This window comes from Panthera leo, chromosome D1 (genome assembly GCF_018350215.1).
Source record: "Panthera leo isolate Ple1 chromosome D1, P.leo_Ple1_pat1.1, whole genome shotgun sequence".
NCBI lineage: Eukaryota > Metazoa > Chordata > Mammalia > Carnivora > Felidae > Panthera > Panthera leo.
The window spans coordinates 81,433,895-81,454,771 of NC_056688.1; the positions used below are offsets into that span (position 1 = coordinate 81,433,895).

Consider the following 20,877-nt stretch of genomic DNA (forward strand, 5'->3'; position numbering starts at 1 on the left):
TGGATGAAGTTGCAAAAGACTAAAGAAATAAGAGACAGAGGGAAAAGAGAGAAATCAGCTAGATGGTTTGAGGCTAGTATATATTGAAAGGTTATATAATGTTGAAAAAAGTTCCTTAATATGAGGACTTTAAACAAAAGAAATATCTAATGTTTAATTAGAAAGTTTTAAAATCCTTGCCATATATTACCCTCTTTTGTTCTCCCAAATCTTCAGGGACTTTTACTACACATGTAAGTGCTCTGTATTTCCTTTTCCTTTTTTTTTTTAAAGTTTATTTATTTTGAGAGAGAGAGAGAGAGAGAGAGAGAGAGAGAATACCAACTAAGATCCACACTATCAGTGCAGAACCTGATGCAGTGCTCGAACTCATGAACCGCGAGATCATGACCCGAGCCAAAATTAAGAATCAGGTGCTTAACTGACTGAGCCACTCAGGCACCCAAGTGCTTTGTTTCTTGATCTCTCTCTCAGTCTTCTATCATCTTTCTCTTTCTCCTTTCTTCTCTTCTGATATTCAAGGAGAGGACTGAGTTTCTGAGAAAACCATTACAGAACTGATAAGAACCGGAGAGAAAAAGCAAGACTGTTCATATTCCAGAACAAATTCAGAAAAAGTGAAAAGCCCAGCATCAGAACAGACCATGAGAATACAAAACTCTGTCCCATCTGAGAAGGGGTTAGAAATTCCAGGCAGTGTACCGTGGAGCTCTGGTTAAATCACTCTGTATCTGCAGGGTTACAAGATGTCATGAGTAATTTTTTACAGCTGCACTGTGGGGGCCTACTGCTCTCCGAACTACATTGTACATCAAGTGCTGGGCACAAAAGTGAGTGTGACACCTGCCAGGATGTCACACGCTCTTCGTGAGACTGTAACTCAAGATAACCAAAGAGAAACCCAACTACATTCTCAAGAGATGAGGTCAGGTAATACAAAATGCCCTGGGAAGTGGAACACTCTGAGATAGTGTATTCAATTTACAAATCTTCCCATTATCACCTTCTACAATAGTAATTAAAACTAATGTGTAGAGCTCAGTACTGAGCATCAGGGGCAGACCTAAGAATTCTATATCTATCATGCCTTAATTTTCCTTACAACACTTTGAGAAAATACCATTGATTACCATTAGCCTATGGATGAGGAAACGGAGATAAAGTTGCCTAAGGACATACAATTTTTATAAAATGGTTGCAGAATTCAAACCTAGGCAACTTGATTTCCATTCTTGCATGCTTGATCACTATTCATACTGCCTTCTTCTTGTGGTAGCCGATGGCAATAGCAACTATAAAGATGATGCACAGGAGACATTATAACTGCCTTTTATTGAACAAATAGATGTGTCATGCTGGTTAATGTACGCATATTGTCTTATGCAACATTAAAAACACTTTTCAGGGTAGTAGTAATTTTTTCATTTCTCAAGAGGATGTAGTAATTTGGCAAGGTCACATGGCTGAAATCAGAAGTCAAATCCCAATTCAGTTCTGTTGGACTTCCCCAAACCTATGAATAAAGCAATGATCTATCTTTAGCTGCAGTGAATAATCCCACCCAGTAGATAAAAATTTGGGTTTATTCTGCCTTTTTAATCTTGGAGGGAATGCTTTGTCTACAAGCGTGTAGCTGTAGTCTCTGTGCCTTCTAAGGTCTTGAGGGTCAGGTCAGAGATCATGCATCTCAGAGGCACCACAGAGACCTCTCTGCAGCACAGGATGTCAGAGGACCCTCCACAACAAAGACCATACCAATATTCATGGGATCAGACTCTTAATATTTCCTCCTTTAAAGGGAAAAAAATTAGAATATTTCAAGAGCATGAGAAAATTATAAAATATCAAGTGAGGTTTTATGGTCATATTAAAGTAAATCCTTATTTCCACTCATTTAAAATTGCTTTGGAAAAGCTTAGTAATGACTTACTCACTTCCCAAGAACTAAATCAAATTGACTTCTTTGTGGGAATTTTACATAATCAGTCTCAAGTGCACTCATGAAACTCATTCTTTCTTTAGTGTCTGAGACATTACTCTTCCCCAGTTTTCCTCTTGCTTCAAACCTTCTTTCTCATTCTCTTTTAATGACATGCCTTCTTTAGCCTGTCTCTTAAGTATGTTGCCTTCCCAGAATTCCATTTTTGATCCTCTTTCTTGGTTACTCTGCTTAGTGAATCTTGTTATTTGGCTCCCCAACAGCTCCCTTCTATTTCCAAAAGAACTCAACTTTTTCCAGTTCTAAAGTTTGAAGAGGATTGATACCCATATCAAGGAAGCAAGCACAGGTCTTTCTAGGTCTTCACCAATAAGCATAATCTCATCCTCTTTCCTGGTTGCAGTGGCTGGTTCACAAGGATACACATGAAGTAAGGTGTAAGTGAGTCAGTACATCATGTTCCTCCAAAATTAACTGGGGATAGAGTAAGCATATGGTTTAAACTAGTCAATTAGAGCAAATGTGTGGAAGAGAGCAGGAATTGATGGAATCTGGTTCTTATGGCCAAATTTCAACTGGACCTACCCTAGTTTGGGACACTTCAATGATGTGAATCAATAAATTACAGAGTTTGAGTTTAGTTTCCTATTACTTGCAGTTATGAGCTTTTCAACGGGCTCAATATACCTTCTAAGTAACAAAATCCACTTTCTTTATGTATAATTATTTAGCTTCTCTGAGACTCCCCAGATTAAACAAGAAGATATCGACAGAAATGAATAAAACAACAATATTAAAACTTTTAAGCATCATGACTGTCATGTAATATAACCGTGACTAATTATATTGCTGTTATAATTATTTATAATCATTCACCTTTTATCTTCATTTGACTCTTGAGCATCAGACCAAAACGTACAACTATGTGTTGCACATCTCCACTTGGATGACTCCTCAGCACATAAAACTTCCCCCTGCTAAAATACAACTTTGTTTCTATTGTATAAGCTGCAATTTTACTTCTTTTGATTGGAGACACAAAGTCCTTCAGGACTGTGGCTTACATGTAACAAAAATGAAAACATCCCAAGACTTTGTAGTGGCTTTGCCCATAAAAGCAAGAATCCACCAGGGCTTGTTGTGAAGTCCTTGATTATCATTATGACAGAAATATAGCACAGGGAGAGTATACTTAATGAGCTCTTTCTCATTTGGGGAACTCACTTGGCATGGGTTTGCACAGAAATGCTTCACTCTTATAAGACCACAGTACCTAATTAAGCAGTCCATGGTATTTTACTACAAATAACATTGCGTTCTTATTTCTGAATGTTATTTCAACTGGTACTTGATCTCCTTCACGTCAGATTTGTGTGAGTTTTTCTAATCTTTCCTTAGGTATGCAACATTATATGCTTGCCAAATTTAGATAACTTCTTGGAACAGATTCAGTTAAACTTCATGGTGGAGCCCTGTTATGATCAAGGTCAAATACTGGCTTATGATAAATTTTCAGATCATAGGAAAATCTAAAAAGAATCCCATTTTCTTTTTCTCTCACTTTTTGCCCTACCCCATCTACTTGTAAATTCTTACATATATGTATATAAATTCTTATATATATGTAAATTATATATATATATAATTTAAAAATTTTTTATGTTAATTTTTGAGAGAGGGAGAGAGCATGAGCAGGAGAGGAGCAGAGAGAGAGGGAGACAGAATCTGAAGCAGGCTCCAGGCTCCAAGCTGTCAGCATAGAGCCCAGCATGGAGCTTGAACTCACAAACCATGAGATCCTGGCCTGAGCTGAAGTCAGAGGTTTAACCAACAGAGCCATCCAGGCACCCCATATATATGGTTTCTTTTAAGTTTATTTAGCCACCTTGAGAGAGAAGATGTATGAGCACAGCAAAGGGGCAAAGAGAGGGAGATAGAGAGAATCCCAAGCAGGCTCTGCACTGCCAACGAGAAGCCTGATGTGGGGCTCAAAACCAGGAACTGCAAGATCACGACCTGAGCCAAAATCAAGAGTCAGAAGCTCAACCAACTGAACCACCCAGGCACCCCTACTTATAAATTCTTAATTTTATCAAGTCCAACACAAGACATTGTATATTTGTATCTCAAGGATATATTTCCTAGGATGAGTGTGTGTGTGTGTGTGTGTGTGTATGTGTGTGTGTGTGAAGAGGAGAAGTATTGAATTATCCATCAAAGCTCACTCATATGGTCAATGTTAGATATTAGCTATTCTTTTTTTTTTTAACGTTTATTTGTTTTTGAGACAGAGAGAGACAGAGCATGAACGGGGGAGGGGCAGAGAGAGAGGGAGACAGAATCGGAAGCAGGCTCCAGGCTCTGAGCCATCAGCGCAGAGCCCGACGCGGGGCTCGAACTCACGGACCGCGAGATCGTGACCCGGGCTGAAGTCGGACGCTTAACCAACTGAGCCACCCAGGCGCCCCAAGCTATTTTTTAATTACTACTAGCTTTAGTACTTTTCTCTGCATATCTGTGTGGAGTGTATGTCAGGGATGGGGAGGGTGTAGAGAAAAAGAGAGAAACACAGAGAGACAGTCTTATGGCACAGAAAAATAATTCTCACCTGATATACATATAATGAGAGGTTATCTTGCTAACTTTAAAACAAAGATTACTTAGAATTCCATCTAGCAATCCATATGGTTTTATCTGATGACACTGGTTTGTTTAATTGCCAACTTTTTCTCTTTCAACATTAGCTGCCAGAAAGTTTAAAGCTAAATTGCTGGCTCAAACACATATTAAATGTGTGACTCATTATAGGTTGAATGATTAACCTTATTTATGGTGGCATCTTGCATCCAGTCTTTTATGATTTTTTCTGTATTTTTTTTACTTACTTTTAACCCAGGCAAATTTATTATCTTTTACTGTGCTCTGCAAGTCATTGCTAAGCCTTCTGAAATAATAAATAGGTAGCCAATATGAAGGTCTATAAATTGTGAATAACTGAATAATTATCTCATATACTTATTTACTTTTTTTTTTTGGAGACATGCCAAGTTATTGTGTGTACCCACTGTCAGCTAGAGGCCAGGAATCGACATTAGCCATTAGTCTGAGAGGTCCCTCTCACCTACTTTGATTCTTCCTCTCAAATCTCTTAAACTCACTCTGGCTTCAACATTCCAAACAATTTTTTTCTGTTTCTGGTTCTCCTTCACATTTGTAAGCCTTTGCATCATGACTTCAACTTTACTAAGCATTTCCTGATACCTGTTAAGCACTATCCCAACCTCATGTCTTTATCTATCCTGTGAACACATACAATGAAATTTTCTTAAAATCCTGTTATCTTTCTCAAGAACAACGATGTGTCATATGAAGACATTGTAGGACTCTAACGGCTCTCACTGGCGAGCCCTGTCTTACTCCTACAAATTATTTTCCTCTGCTCTCCAACATGGACCTTCCTCTTCAGCCATTGTTCTCATTTTTCCACAGCCATGTCACCTTCATTCCTGCTTCCTACATGTTCATTCAGTTTCCATTACTGGAATATCCTCCCTGCTCTTCTCCTCCAATTCAAATCCCATCCAAATTTTAAGACTCAAGCCATAGTTCCTTTACAAAGGTCCTAAATCTTGGAGGTTGTTCCCCATCAAATGTGTAATAGTTTATATATATATATATATATATATATATATATATATATATAAACATATATATATGGCTAAATAGATATATAGATACATAGATAGAGAGAGATATTTACTTTCTATAAATGAGTTATGTATTTCTTGATGACAAGCATACTATTGTATTATTTTCTTAGTTCAGGTCGCTAAGCACATCATTGAGAGTTAGTATAAAATTAGTAAAAACTCATTAAGCCATGATCACACTGTAATCGAGCACTCAGCCAGGACTATATGTTTGAGAATCTGTGAAATAGAAGACCTCAGGGATTCTTTAATGGTCTGATTTGTCCAATCAAACATTTCATGATGATAATACAGAGTCAAATTTGCAATACAATCAGAGTCTCCAACACAATATAGATGAGAATGTCTGTGGTCTGTGTTCGGTGACTACAAACTGTGATTGAATGTGGTTATGGGGAAATATCTCTATAAAGACCTGTCAAAAAAATGAATTTGTTTTCTTTTTATGTACAGGAGACTCATGTTCCTTCTTAGGAGTTTGAAAAGTTAATCTGAGATTTTCAAGATTCACAGGCCCTAGGCCTTGCTTCTCAGGAAGTCTGGTATACGGCATGTGCGCTATGATTTTTCCCTTCCTCACACTCAGTGTAGGTATAGGCCTCACTCGTGTCACTATGACCAAGAGGGCCAGCTTGGTAAGAGGTCATGCTAATCCTTTCCTCTTTAAGGACCCTTCTTCTCATCACATAAGCCAAGGTGCAATTAGAGCAAACGGAACAACTGACAGGTCAGCTAGAGCCTCTTCAGGTGAGGACTTGCATTAAGTGGAAAATTATGTCCTTATGGCCCTGCAATCCCCACTTGTTCTCATGACTTTGGTTAGGAGTTTGTTCTGTAGGCCACGAGTACCCACTGGAGATTTCTGAAGGAACTATTTATATAATTTTTATAACAAAATCCCAATTAATAAGTGTAGAAAGATTGATAACGTTTTCTACAAATCCTTACCTCGCAGTCATTTTTACTAATTACTGATTCAGGCAAGGATCGGCAATAGACTCTTAAAACTTTAGGTGAACGTTTGACGGGATAGAGATTAGCATCCATCTGTGCCCCACAGACTACGAATCACTTATGAAGGGGAAAGTGGCGACTGTGTAGTGGAGAAACCAGGCAAACACCACTAGTCAACTCATCAGAATCAACATCACCAATAACAGAACAACCTGATAGGATGTGCCTGCCTATGTAGTGCGCTGAGATGACAGAGCATCACTTATGGGCTATTGAGCCAAAATGTGTCACTGGAGTCTAAACGTAAGGAAAATTTTTTTCAAAAACCACGATTGAAGTATGCTCTGTAAAATAACTGTCTTGAACTCTTCAAACATGTCAGCAATGAGTGATCATGGGTTGGATTTTTGTTTTTTTGTTTTTGCTATGAATAACATTTTGGAACAACTAGCAAAATGTGAATATTAGATAATAGTAATGCATTATTGTTAATTTCATATGCATTTTACTAATTATAAGTTATTGTAATTATAAGTTATTACTAAGTGAATGTCCTTGTTCTTAAAAGCTATGTGCTGAAATAGAAAGGGTCAAAATGTCACTTATTTTCAAACATTTCATAGGTAATGTATATATAATATGTATATTTGTGTAGATTTAATACATATATATCAATCTACACATATAATGTACATATATTTATATCAACACATATAATATGTAGGTATGTGGACAGAAAAGCCATGGTGTGCAGTGAATATGGAAGCTCAGGGTACTATCCCCAGCTCCATGTGGTAGGCAGACTAGTGACCTCCTAAAAATGCCCACATTCTAATCCCCAGAATTTATAAACATGTTAGGTTACATGGCAAAGAACCATTAATATTGCTGATGGAATTAGTTGCTAATCAGCTGAATTTGAGATGGGGAGATTATCCTGGATTATCACAGAGGGCCCTTTCGAATCTGAGGATTCCTATAAGTGGATGAGGAAAGCAGAAGAGGCAGAAAAAGAGAAATAGCAGCATGAGAAGGCCTGAGATTGAACTTGCTGGTTTTGAAGATGAAAGAAGGGCCCACTGGCCAAGGAATTACGATGGCTTCTAGCAGCTGGAAAGACAGATTCTTCCTAAAGCCTCCAGAGGAATATAGCCCTGCTGACACATTGATTTTACCTAAGTGAGAGCCGTTTCTTCTGATTTCCAGAACTGTAAAGTAATAAACTTATATTGTCTAAGCCAGTAAGTGTGTGGAATTTACTATAGCAGAAATAGAAAACTAATGCACATTTTTTTTTCAAAATAAAAGATTAAGAAGACAAAATTATCATGAAAATGAGTTTTAAGAATGTGATCTCTGAAGGTAAATTGTGAAGGTAAAATACTATCTATAGGATTTGTCACCTTTTGGACACTTGATTTATAACACAAGTGAAGATGAAAAACCAGAGTGGCTCAGTTGTGTCCGACTCTTGGTTTTGGCTCAGGACATGATCTCATGGTTCAGGAGTTTGAGCCCTGTGTCAGGTTGGGCACTATCAGTGCAGATTCTTTCTTGGGATCTCTGCTTGGGATTCTCTCTCTCCTACTCTCTTTGCCCCTCTGTCTTCCTGTCCACTCTCTCTCAAAATAAATAAATAAACCTTAAAAAAAAAAAAAAAAAAGAACCAAAGTAGTGCATCTGGGAATCAACACATTGCTGAAGTACAATAAAACCAAGGCCAATTTACATCCCAAACCAAAACCATTTTATATAAAAATATATGACATATTTTAGATAGTATATAACATATTGAAATGCCCCTCTCTATATATATTTATATAAATTGTCATTTGGGGCACATAAAATATTACAAAGGGAACTGAATTCTATTCCTGTCTCTGCTAGCTCATTTTGCAAAACTGGGAAATAATATAAATCCTCTGAGCCTCAGACTCCTCAGTTGTACAAGAAAGAAATGATATCTGTCTTGAGGAATGCTGTGAGAATTAAGTGAAAAGGGTGCAAATACCTAAAAGAGGGGTTAGTATAAGATGGATGGTCAATATAGAAAGCAGTCAACATACTTATTACTATTGTTGGGTTTTTTTGGTTGTTGTTCATAGTACTGCTGTTGACACTCAGTGACACTGACCTCTCTTGGTTCTTTCATCTTTTGGCCCCTCCCCATCAATCCTTTTCTGCCTCCTCTGTCTTTATCCACCCCTTATATCCAGGCATTTCATAATTATTGGATCTCAACCCTCTTTTGTTCTCAAACTATATTTATTCCCTGGGTGACTTTTTCCTTTTGATGACTTAAAATATTGCCTCACTTTTGGTGACATCTTAGTATCTGTATCCAATTGAATGCCTAAGTCTGAATCCCATCACCAAAGTCACAGAAAGGCAGAAATGTAAATTACATCTTTGAAAGGTTTGGCAGGGAAAGAAGACTAGGAACGGTGACTTAAAGGAAACACATGATTGAGCAAAACTAGTTTATTATTTTGTTTTGTTTCATTGTATTTTGGGGGATAAGGGAGTTTTAGTTAATTTATACATGAAGGGGAAAGTTGCTGAAGGAAATAAAAATAAAAGAAAGAGGAAGATGATTGAAGGGGCAAGGGAGAATTAGAAACATGGGATCAAGAGAGATTTGGAGGGAGAATTTAGTATGATGTGTGAGCTTGGGTAGGTCCTGACCCCAGAACTGAATTAGAAGGAGGAGAGAGGGTGAGTCAGGAACAGAGCCTTTGAACGATTAACTCACTTCTTTAAAGTTTTTTGTCTCCAGAAGCTCCAACTCTCAGGCATTGGTTAATGTTCGGTATGTATGTATAGTGCTTCTCATATTTGATAAGCTTACATTGGAATAGATTTGAAGACTTTTTAGTAATTTCAATGCTAATTATTGCAACATCTGACAAAATGGTGCAAGGCAATTTGAAGCCCACCATGCCTTTTCCTCGAACATTAGAAAAGAAGATGAATAGGCGAATTGTGTGTTTGTGTGCATGTGTGTTTGAGCAGAGCCTCCAGATAAAAATTTTTTGCACACTATGAAATTGTAAGACTTCTTTATAATATTTTCTCTGTTCAGCTAATATACAGAGAGCTTTCTGTGTGTGTCTGCCCTTTCTATGGTTGTCCAGGAAAAGTCCTCAGAATGCAGCAAACACACACAGTAAGGTGCACTGTGAATTTCTGAAGGCCTCCCATAACTGAAGACAGTAGGTCATTCAGAATAACGTTAATGGAAAAACTGCCGGAAATGGGCCACACGCCCTAACTCAAATGACCCTTTCTTTTAAAAAGTCATAAAAAATGACTACATAAGACCCCAATCCTGCTCTAACACATGAATAGAATTTGTATTCATCGTCCACAGACCATAGTTTGAAACAAGACTAATGTGAACCAGCTGTGTTGTGTCACAGTACAACGAAGTAGGCAGTGGAAACGCCTTCTAAGGCACCACAAGATGGCAGCCTCATCATGTTGGACTCTTCTATGGTTTCCCTGCATCTGCTGGGTTTTGAGTTTAGAGGCAAGAACCTCAGGGTAGAGGAGCACCTGGGAGTAAGGATTCAACCAAGGGCCACAAATAAATGAAAATCAATTTATTTTCTTTTTAAAGTGTATATTATATATATAATATGTTTTTAAATTTATTTTGTTTTGTTTTGTCCTCAGGAAGCTACTGAAATCACACATGTAATTTGCAGAGCTCTGCCCCAAAGTCCCATCTGGCTTGACACTGCTGGTTCTGGTGGGCCTGAGGCCAGATAGGACCATCCAAGCCCAGGAGGCAATGAGTGAGTCTCTTGCTGCTGGTGCTTGCCTCCTCAATGCAGAGGTCCCGTTTGCCCTTGTATGGGATTCTTTTCCTTTTTCTCTTTAGTCTTCTAAGTGGTTGAGAAATCAATTTATTTTTTATTGATGTTCAGTTCTAATTTTGACTTAACTGTCCCCTCTTATGATGCACTTTTGACTGCATAATTTATCTTACCAAAATTTTAGAAAAGGCAAAATAATTTCATTCAGTAAAGGAAGTATATATGTTGGAGGTTCCTGAGGAAACACATTTTGATATGCCATGTATACCAAACAGGAAAATAATTTAAAATACAAAAAAGTGAAACAGAGTAACATAAAACTACACAATCTTATTACTACCCAAAGATAAACCCTGTTAACTGTTTTACAACATATAAATAAAATTATTTTCCAAGATGGGATTTTACTATACAAAGATACTGTTTTATAGATTAAAAAAATCTGATGGTGTATTTTATGCATTTTTATATGTTAAACATGTATTTCCACATAATAAATTTTAATGGTTATATATTATTCCATTGTGTCAATATGCGATAGTATGTTTCATTAAGTCTTTACAACAAACATGTTTTTAAAAATGCGATAGTTTTATAGAAACAACAGTTTAAGAGGAGAGGAAGAAAGGATAGGAAAGAATAATGTGAGTGAAGGAAGAAAAGATATAGATTAGAAGAGAAGGATACACAGAGGAAAGAGATAACCAAGAAATGAAAGACACAAATGTGAAGAAATCAAGAATGTGTGAAAGATAGAAAAAAGAAAAGAAAGAACAGAGGGGAAAATAGCAGAAATGATCTGCAGTTAACCATCAACCAGTGGTTGGCTTTTCATATGGCTTAGAGGTTTCAGATTATCAGCTTTTATCTTTGCCCTTTGAAATACTCAGCTGCTGACAGACAGGTGCTATATAGTTGTTCTTTACCTCAAAGGCTGGCAAATTCTCACTGAAGAACATTGTAGAGGAATGATAAGACACAAATGAATCCTGAAATTGTTCTCTGGTTGCAGCTATGGATCAGTGGACTGTCAACCCATGCTTTGGAATTAAGCAGAGGGCCAAATCTCCAGAAGGAGAAGAGACACAAAAACATATTTCTACTTCTAATTCAACAATAAGATTGTGAAGAGAACACTCATACCTGACATGATAATTCATGTGTAATGATTTCCATGAAATGTGATATTTAATAAAATAAAAAAATGTAATGTAGATGAGAAATACACAAGCATACACATTCCAGGACATGTAGACAGAAAGATGTGTAAGTATATGTACTAAGTTGGGACTGGCTATGAAACTAGAGGTGTAAAGGGATTATAAAAGAATAATTGGCTTTTCACTTGATTATTTCAATGGTAAGCCATGTATTTTTTTTTATTTTTTTAATGTTTTTTTATTTTATTTTTGAGAGAGAGATTGACAGAGTGTGAGTGGGGGAGGGGCAGAGAGAGAGGGAGACCCAGAATCGGAAGCAGGCTCCAGGCTCTGAGCTGTCAGCAAAGAGCTTGATGCAGGGCTCAAACTAACAAATGGGGATATCATGACCTGAACCGAAGTCAGACACTTAATAAACTGAGCCACCCAGGGGCCCCATCATGTATTGTTTTTAATAAACAAAAATAAACTAATAAAAAGAGAGAAGTTCAGCCAGCTGAGCACAGCTAATTCATGACAAGAAGGGAAGGGAGATGATTTTGCAGAATCCGTAAATCATGGCTGACAGGAACAGCCCCTCTGGTATCACTCCATTGAGTGCTTTCTCCAGAAGTCTCCAAAGGCCTAAGTCTTGGCTGATGTCATGTGACTCTCATGTGATGGTGTGTATTTTAAGCTTCCCTTGAAGAAAATTCTTTGTGAGGCTTGTATCTGGAGCTCTTTATCTTCAGATAGTTGCAGCTGGCAGCATTGCGTTTCCTGAAGGAATAAGGTGGATTAGAAGACCTGAGTCATCAGCACACAACAGGCTTCAGAGGGAACAGAGCATTTTTAAATGATGACCTTCATTTCTGTGAGTAGAGCAATAGGAGGAGAAAGTAAAGCGAAGAAAAATATTAAGTTTCTCATGTTTCAGAAATAAAGGTAAAAGAACTAGGATTGACCTACTCTAACAATTCCCCCAAATCTTATATCGTGGGCTCCTAGGAATCTCCAAAGATTAATAGGGGTCTGCAAGCCATTTTCAATATTTCTTAAAATCTAATGGCAATCATATATTTTACCACAGTAAGGCTGCAATAATTGAGTTAAATATCAAGAGTTTTCCCTTGTCTGGGACCTTTCCAGCTCATTTTTATATACCATGTTAAGTTCTCACATAGAAATTCTTGGGTTTTTAATAACAAAGGGAAAATAATTAACAATTGCTCAAGAAATACAATCTTTACCCTACTTGTGACTCGAAGTCTCATCTATTTCTTGAACTCTACCCTTTGTTTAATTTTCCAGCTTATTTCCCTTCCCTCGTCCCAGCTAGTATTTGGCCGTGTTGGCTTTGCCTCAGGACATTCATCTGTGCATGACACCTCTGGGCAGCTTTGATAAGACCTACCCAGAATTCAAGGCCTCTCTTCCTGCAGAAGTGGAATAAAACCTACTTTTGCTCTATTGAGAACATGCTTTTTCTTACAGTCAGGCAGAATCTTTGCTCAGGATCCTTGGCAAGTATCTGGCATAGAGGTAATTTTCTAGCAGCTGCCGCCAGACACCCAGACTCCCGATCTAGTAAATAAAAAAATAAATAAATAAATAAATAAATAAATAAATAAATAAAAGATTATTGATTATACCACTTGGGAAGCTGGTAAAGTGAAGGTGGCTCAGGAAAACTTTTAATAAAGATTGTGGGGATTTATTTTAAACATAAACATCAAATGTCCAGTCTTACCTTTTAGTTCTGAAGTCACAGGAAGATATCCCTTCTTGCATAGTCACTGTATCTCTCCAGGATAATTTTTAGAGGGTAATTTACGAATTGATCACTGTGGGGGACAACTAAATTATTGTAGAGACTCTGTTAAGGCCTTGCAAAGATTCAAGATGAAAGAACTTAATTTTTGATCTCTAGAAGATTACAAATGTGACAAACCAGTCTATATACTACAACATAAGGTTGACTAAAACACGTGGAAAATTCTATGGAAGTACAGAGGCAGAATTGCTGGAAAGATTTTATGTTTCTTAGTGAAACATTTGAGCTGGTACCCAGAAATTTAATAATTTCTTTTTATTACAATGGATGAAGGTGGTCAAGAGCAACAACAATCAATTTAAAAATATTTTAATTTTTTAATTTATTTTTGAAATGTTTATTTATTTTTGAGAAAGAGATAGAAAGAGAGAGCAAGAGCAGGAGAAGGGAAAAGAGAAGGAGATGGAGAATCCAAAGCAGTCTCCCCACACCAACAGCAGAGAGCCCGATGTGGGGCTCAAACTCATGAAACAAACCATGAGATCATGACCTGAGCCAAAGTTGGAGGCTTAACTGACTGAGCCACCCAGATGACCTTAAAAAATAGTTTTAAAATGTTTTAAAGAGTGGAAAGAAAGAATATTCCAGCCATAGGGAACAGTATGAGCAAAGGCTTGGAGACATGGAAAATATATGGTAAAATGGAAGGCGATAAGTATACTATAGTTCTAGAGTTGAAAGTAGAGGAGACTGTAATAGAGAGAAAGTCTAAAAAGAATTTCAAGGCCAGAATATACACAGCTCTGAATCCCAGGCTAAGGAGATTTCATTTCTTTTTATAATCAACAAGGAGCCATTGAAAGATTTTGAGTAAGAAGTGTTTTCAGAATTATGCCTTAGAAAGATTTATCTGGCAGCCACAGTAAGATAGTAAGATCAGAAGCCAGGAAACCAATTACCAAAATAATACCGATGGCAGATGTCGAAGACCTAAAATAGTACATTTTGAAAAGAGAAGGACTAGTCCCGGCCACAAAAACATCTGTAGTTTGAGAAGGTGGGTGCTAAGATTTTTCCTGTGCTTGTCAGTTCCATCACTGTCACTGCTCACAAAGAAGATTTAAAATAAACGATTCTATTTAAAAAGAGTTTTATAAAAACAAGCACACAGAAAAAGCATCTTGGTGAGCTTGAGGACAGCAACAGTGCCCCCAAAGAGGGAAAGCCTTGGCCACGTAAAGGCCTGATGTTCACATTTCCAAAGGCTCTTTTGTCCTTTAAATTGTACCGTCAGTGCAGTCAAAGGAGGGGGAATTATAAAATGTAATGCTTTTGTAGAGAAAAATGTCATCCATTTGCCCCTTCATGGGAACAAATTAGTTTACAAGTTTATCTTGGGAAATTAGCTTTGAATAAACAACTTAAAATATGATCATGACAAATTCAGGCCACAGAAATTAGAAACTTCGAACTAAAGAATGTGAGGTCTTGAGGGAAAATTTAGAGTTTCTTATGCATTTCATCTTCTATTTACGTATTTATTTTTCATTTGACAGAGAGCTTCGCTCTTTGGTCATGACCCAGGTGACCGTGTTTTGTTACCAATGTCTAGTCCACCAGCCACATCTCAGAAAGCCCTTCAAGTTATCAATAGCCAGGCTTTTCATCACATTTAAATAACCAATATGATCTTAATACACTGATAAATTCCAAACAAAATCAAAGTCAATAGTCATTTCTTTTATGGCCTTATGATTTCCATTAAACTTTCAGAGATATTGAAAACAATATACTGATTCTTGTCACTACCGTATATTACTAAATCCTAAAGGATCACAGGAACCTTGGGTGAGGAACAGTAGTTCTAACCTTATTTCAGATGAAAATGAGTCATGGAGAAGGGGAATACTTCCAAGGACAAATAAGTGTCCTCAACATCCTATAATTTAATCTTAAGTAGCTTCTCAGGCCAAGGGAAAGAGGCCAATCTTACAATCTATTTCAGTGGTTGCTTGTGTCCCTAGAATGTGAGGCTGATTTACATGCTGTCTGGCTTCTGACTAATAGACAGAAGGCCAATGGCTGCCCCTTGAGCCTTGCGCTTGTCTGTAGGGTTTTCCCTGAAAGTGTTTAATTATATGAAAAAAAGCAGCTGTCTTTGATTCCACAACGTGCTTAGCTAATTTCCCCAGGTTGCTTTAACTCTGCCATCTGGACACATTACTGCTCTCTTTGGATCACTTTTAAGTAACCATGACAAGGAAAATTTAAAAAATAAAAAAGATCAGAAAGACACATACACACACACAAACACCCTCCCCCCTCAAAAACAAAACCAAAACCCAGGAACAGAAAACAATGGAAAGAACCAAGACAGGGTTGATTTTCCTGGAGGGAAAACATAGTTGCCTGGTAATTTCATTTTAGCTCTGGGAAAAGAGCCCTGGCTATGTCACATCCCCTTCTCTGCTTTTCCTCTGCTTTCTTTCCTTCTCCTTTACTCCATGCCTGCTCTTGTCGTCCATTCTGTGTGAATAGGACTGGAGGCATTTCAGGTACACAGTTTCTATTGAAGAATTCCTTTCAGTGCAAAGGGAGAATATAATCAGATTGCTTGATTTCACACCTATGAGCTTGATTCCAGAGATGCTATGAATTAATGATCAGGAAAATATTTGCAATGAGTGAGAATTTTGTCCATGTGCAGACTGTACATGGTCTGAGTAGAGAGATGGAGGATGTAGAATTTCTATCAGCTGTGTTTTCAAATACTCAGTGTTGCATGCTTGTGCAAGGAAAAGTCAAAAACTTCTGTATAGTCCCAAATCCTATGATCAAATGTTTTATGACTTCCGTGCCAAGTATTTATACAACGTATTCCTTAGTGCCTTCCATGACTTTTAGAAAGACTTTCTTACAATAAGCAGAGGTTGGTTCCCTGTGGGCTACCTACCCCTTGTCTCCTAATCCTATTCCTTTTACTCATATAGAATAAGTGAAATGCCTTTCTCCTCTGATGGATCTTTCTGAAATTTCAGAGATGTTATCACAGCTCCTCTGAGTTTTCTCTTCTCCAGGAAAAATTGTCCTTGCTTCCTGAAATTGTTTCTCCTAAGACTCACCCTTAGATGAATTCCATGTGTGAATTCCTATTTTTCATATCACCCAGAACTAGACACAATCCTTTCTGAAAATAGCACAAGTAATAAATATTCATTGAAAAAAATTAAAACACGGGTATCCAAAAAGTGTTTTAAAATTATCTGTGAAGAACTTCTTTCTTTCTTTCTTTCTTTCTTTCTTTCTTTCTTTCTTTCTGAGAGAGAGCAAGCATGAGCAGGGGAGGGGCAGAGAGAGGAAGAGAGAGAAAGAATCTTAAGTAGGCTCCTGCCCAGCTCAGAGCCTGACTCAGGGCTTAATCTTGGGAAGGTGAGATCATGACCTAAGCCAAAATCAAGAGTTGGATACTTAACCCCGGCTGAGTCACCCAAGCGCCCTACCTTTGAAAAATTTCCATGCAAAAATGGGCTGCTTTTGGTAGTCTGACGTAAAATCCTTCAAAATTATTCACATGGAGACATACACTATTCAATGTTAGCAGGATAGTTGGGTGAAAGGAAACTCAAACGGTCTATTTCTGAACATGGCCACAAAAGAATTATGTTGTAGTAGATCTTTTCCCAGGAAATGTCACCTAACTGATTCCTCATAGTTAGGTAGAGCAGAGGTCAGCAGACTTTTCCTGTGATGTGCCAGGGAGTAGATAAAGTAAATGGTTCAGGCTTTGTGGGCCGCTACGCTTTCCGTTGTTGCTGCTTCTTCTCCTCCTCCTTTTTCCCCCATTCATTTACAAACTTAAAAAAATGTTAAAACCATTCTTAATTTCTGGGCCATCTAAAAATAGGACGCTGACCAGATTTTGTCAGCCGGCTATAGTTTGCTCATCCCTGCTCCAAGGGAAATATTTCATATGACTTCACAATGACTGACAAGCCTTGTCCCCTTAATATTCCTTGGTATATAGAATTGATCCCTGGGGAAGATTTGAGTAAATGTGGACCCTCCTAGGAAGGAAGGAATAGAGACCTCGAATACGACCTTTTTGAGATCAAATTTTGTTACAGTCTCTCTGGTGGGTTTATTCCCAGCTGAGATATGATAGCTGGAATGTATACCAATGGCTCCAAAATTGAACTAGCTCTGAGAGAAGGAGACTTCTGGATTATTGGCCTGGACCTTTAAACAGTTGGAGAAGAGAACCGACAGTAACATGGCCTATGATTAACTATGCTAGTTTAGTAGAAAGACTATGCTTTGGAATTAATGACTAAGGGTATGAGTATATTCTTGGAGAATTATAATCCTCAGAGGAACTCAAGTGGCAAGTTCTCTGTTTTAGTCATAGATTATGTTGTAGTAACAATTATCCGAAAACTCTGCAGTTTAACAAGATAAAGGCTTTGGGTTTGATGGACAGCTTCCCCAGACAGCTCTCAGTCAGAGATCCAGACTCCTCACATTTTGTGATGTCACTCTAACACCTAACCATGTTTTTCATGGGAGGAGAAATGCCTGGTAGACTCCTTCAAATAATTGAGAAACAATTTGAGGGAATCTGGAGGTCCTGTGTGAGCAGGTCAAACAAAGCAAGAGTCATTAAATTGTATTGTTATTAGAACCTCATTTGTTCCCACAAGCCAACAAGGTCTGGAAGAGCTTAGAATTAGTTGTGCAGTATGTCAGTTTTTGATGAAGAGATCATCTGTTAGTAGGTAACTGGCTGTAATTCCTGAATAGAAGTCTAACAAGAAAAGCGATAATAGCAGCATTTCCTTTTGAAATCTCACTTTACAGATTGCAAACTACTTTTACATTCATTATGTCAGCTAATCTGCACAGAAATCTGTGAATAAGGGGTCAGTGATACATCTATTTTACAGGTCAAAAATAAACACACGAGATGTTAAAAGTGTTCAAGGATGTGTTGTTAACTAATAATAGTGGGCTTGTAATTGCGAGTTAGAATTTGTGACCCTAAACCGCATATTCTTTCTATTATATCAGTTGTTTTCAAGCTGTGTTCTGTCCAGCCCTACAATTTCACAAATCTGTCTAAAGAGAAATTTGGGAGGAGCAAGAGGGCAAATGAGTTCTCTACCAAACTTAACCAGAGAGGTTACAACTTTATTACCTAAGTATTTGAGGCTTCCCTAACACATTTGAGTAAAAGTTTTGTGCCTAACTTAAAAAGTAAAAGCCCCTGCTCCAAAACACACTATCTTGTGATGCAATGGATGGGATTTTAAGTGGCTATAGCCTGTCAAAAAGTAAAGGTACGGGGCACCTGGGTGGCTCAGTCGGTTAAGCGTCCGACTTCGGCTCAGGTCATGATCTCACGGGTCATGGGTTTGAGCCCCGCATCAGGCTCTGTGCTGACAGCGCAGAGCCTGGAGCCTGCTTCAGATTCTGTGTCTCCCTCTCTCTCTGCCCCTCCCCTGCTCATGCTGTCTCTTTCCGTCTCTCAAAATAAATAAATAAATAAATGTAAAAAAAAAAAAAAAAGTACAGATAGAAGCTTGGTTTCCAGAAGTGGAATTTGAGCTTGCCTAGAAGCAACAGTAATTTGATAGAAGACAAGAGTTATATCTGGCAGATGCGTTTCATTTAAAACACATTTGATGGGCCCTACTGTGTTCTAAGTGTTGTGTCTATGCTTATATCTTGCTAAATACTAGTCCTAAAATTTAGTGCTAGGTACAAATACAGCTGGAAGTCAAGCAGTTCTAAATGTGATAAGAGGAACTCTGTAGAGTATAGGTGTCCCATAGAATGTTCCACAGCATTGGAAATATGTTTTATACCTGCATTACCTAATATGATTGTCACTAGGCTGCATATAGCCGAGAAGCCCTTATAATGTGGCTAGTGTAACTAAGGAGTTGAATTTTTAATTTTATTTCCCTTATTTTTTAAAGTTTATTTATTTATTGTGCATGTGTGTGTGTGTGTGTGTGAAAGACAGAGAGAATGTGAGCAGGGGAAGGTCAGAGAGAGAGAGGAAGAGAGAGAACCCCAAGCAGATCCTACATTGTCAGCACAGAGCCCAACACAGGGCTCAATCTCAGGAACCATAAAACCATGACCTGAGCCGAAATCAAGAGTCAGATGCTGAACCGACTGAGCCACCCAGGTGCCCCATAATTTTATTTCCTTTATTTATTATTTATTTTATTTATTTATAATTCCTTTATTTATAATTTTATTTCCTTTAAATAGGCGCACGTGGCCACTGGCTATGGTACTAGACAATGCAGCTATAGAGGTTTGGAGACAGAAAATCCTGATAGTGCCTAGAGATGGCCTCATCACCGCTGCCACCACCATCATCAACACTGGCGTCCTCCCCACCCTCACCCTCATCGCCACCATCATTATGATCTCTGCCACACTAGCTCTGGCCAGCATCACCTCTCACTGGATTGCTGCAGCAACCTCTTATATGATCCCTCTGCTTTCATTCGTGCTTCCCTCCAACATATCACAACCAAACGGACCTTGACAAAAGCAAATGTGATACATACAACTGTTCGCTTCAAATCTTGCCGTAGCCCTGCATGCATTTTGGATAAATGGCAACTGCCTCGATAAGGCTCACATGTTCCCTTTCCTGTCCCACAACCAGTTTCATGTGATTCTCATCCCTGCCTGTTTCTCCAGCCTTGTCTCTCCCCAGATTTGTATTTGGGCTATATAAAATGATTATTTCTGTACCTTAAATCTACCACACATTTTTGTTTTGTTTTGTTTTTCTTTTTAATCTGCAGGCCTGTGTAACCTTGTTTTTTTCTTCTGAGGAGATTTTTCTCCCTCTTGTTTTCTGGAGCCATCCTGAGCCATCCCGGAGGTCTCGGTTTAAATGGTACATATTCCAGAAAGCTTCACCTGAATCCCTCAGGCTAAGTGGGTGAGGTACTCTATTTCTATGTTTCTAGAGTTCCCGGACTTGGTTTATTTTAAAACTCACCGAGATGTATTGCAACTGCTTGTTTAATATCAGTCACCCCCACCAGACAATGAGTTTCATGAAAGCCCAGAGTTTGCCTATCTTTTTCAACCAGGATTCTACCAGGCCCCAAATGGGTATTTCATACATTCTGGCTTATTGGATCAGTGAAACCTGAATGAGTGAATGTGTTCCCATGAGGATCAGCCCCAAAATGCCCACCACCACGACTACCTTCTGCCATCTCTAGAGTATCACAGACTCTAATCCTGTCTTCCCTTCCTTTTCTTCCAAATCACTTTGCTTTCTAGGTTAACCCAATTAACAAATTCGTGCTGTCATTGACTACTAGTAGCTATAAATTACGACTATGAGGATGAATATCTATCTTCATGTACACAGGATCATAATGGAGATTCATTGGTTTAATGTCAAAAATTGTCCTAAATGGAAATTTCTTACAATTAGCAGGTAGGTGGTTGGGAAACAAGGCTTAGGGCAAGAGGACCTCTAACTTTCACTTTTTAAGTCACTGTCTGC

General features: G+C 38.1%; 1 pseudogene; it reads left to right on the top strand.

The window, feature by feature from the left end:
- The window catches only part of LOC122201268, a 28,713-nt pseudogene extending 8,820 nt beyond the window's left edge, over positions 1 to 19,893 (top strand).
- Positions 19,894 to 20,877: the final 984 nt, after the last annotated feature.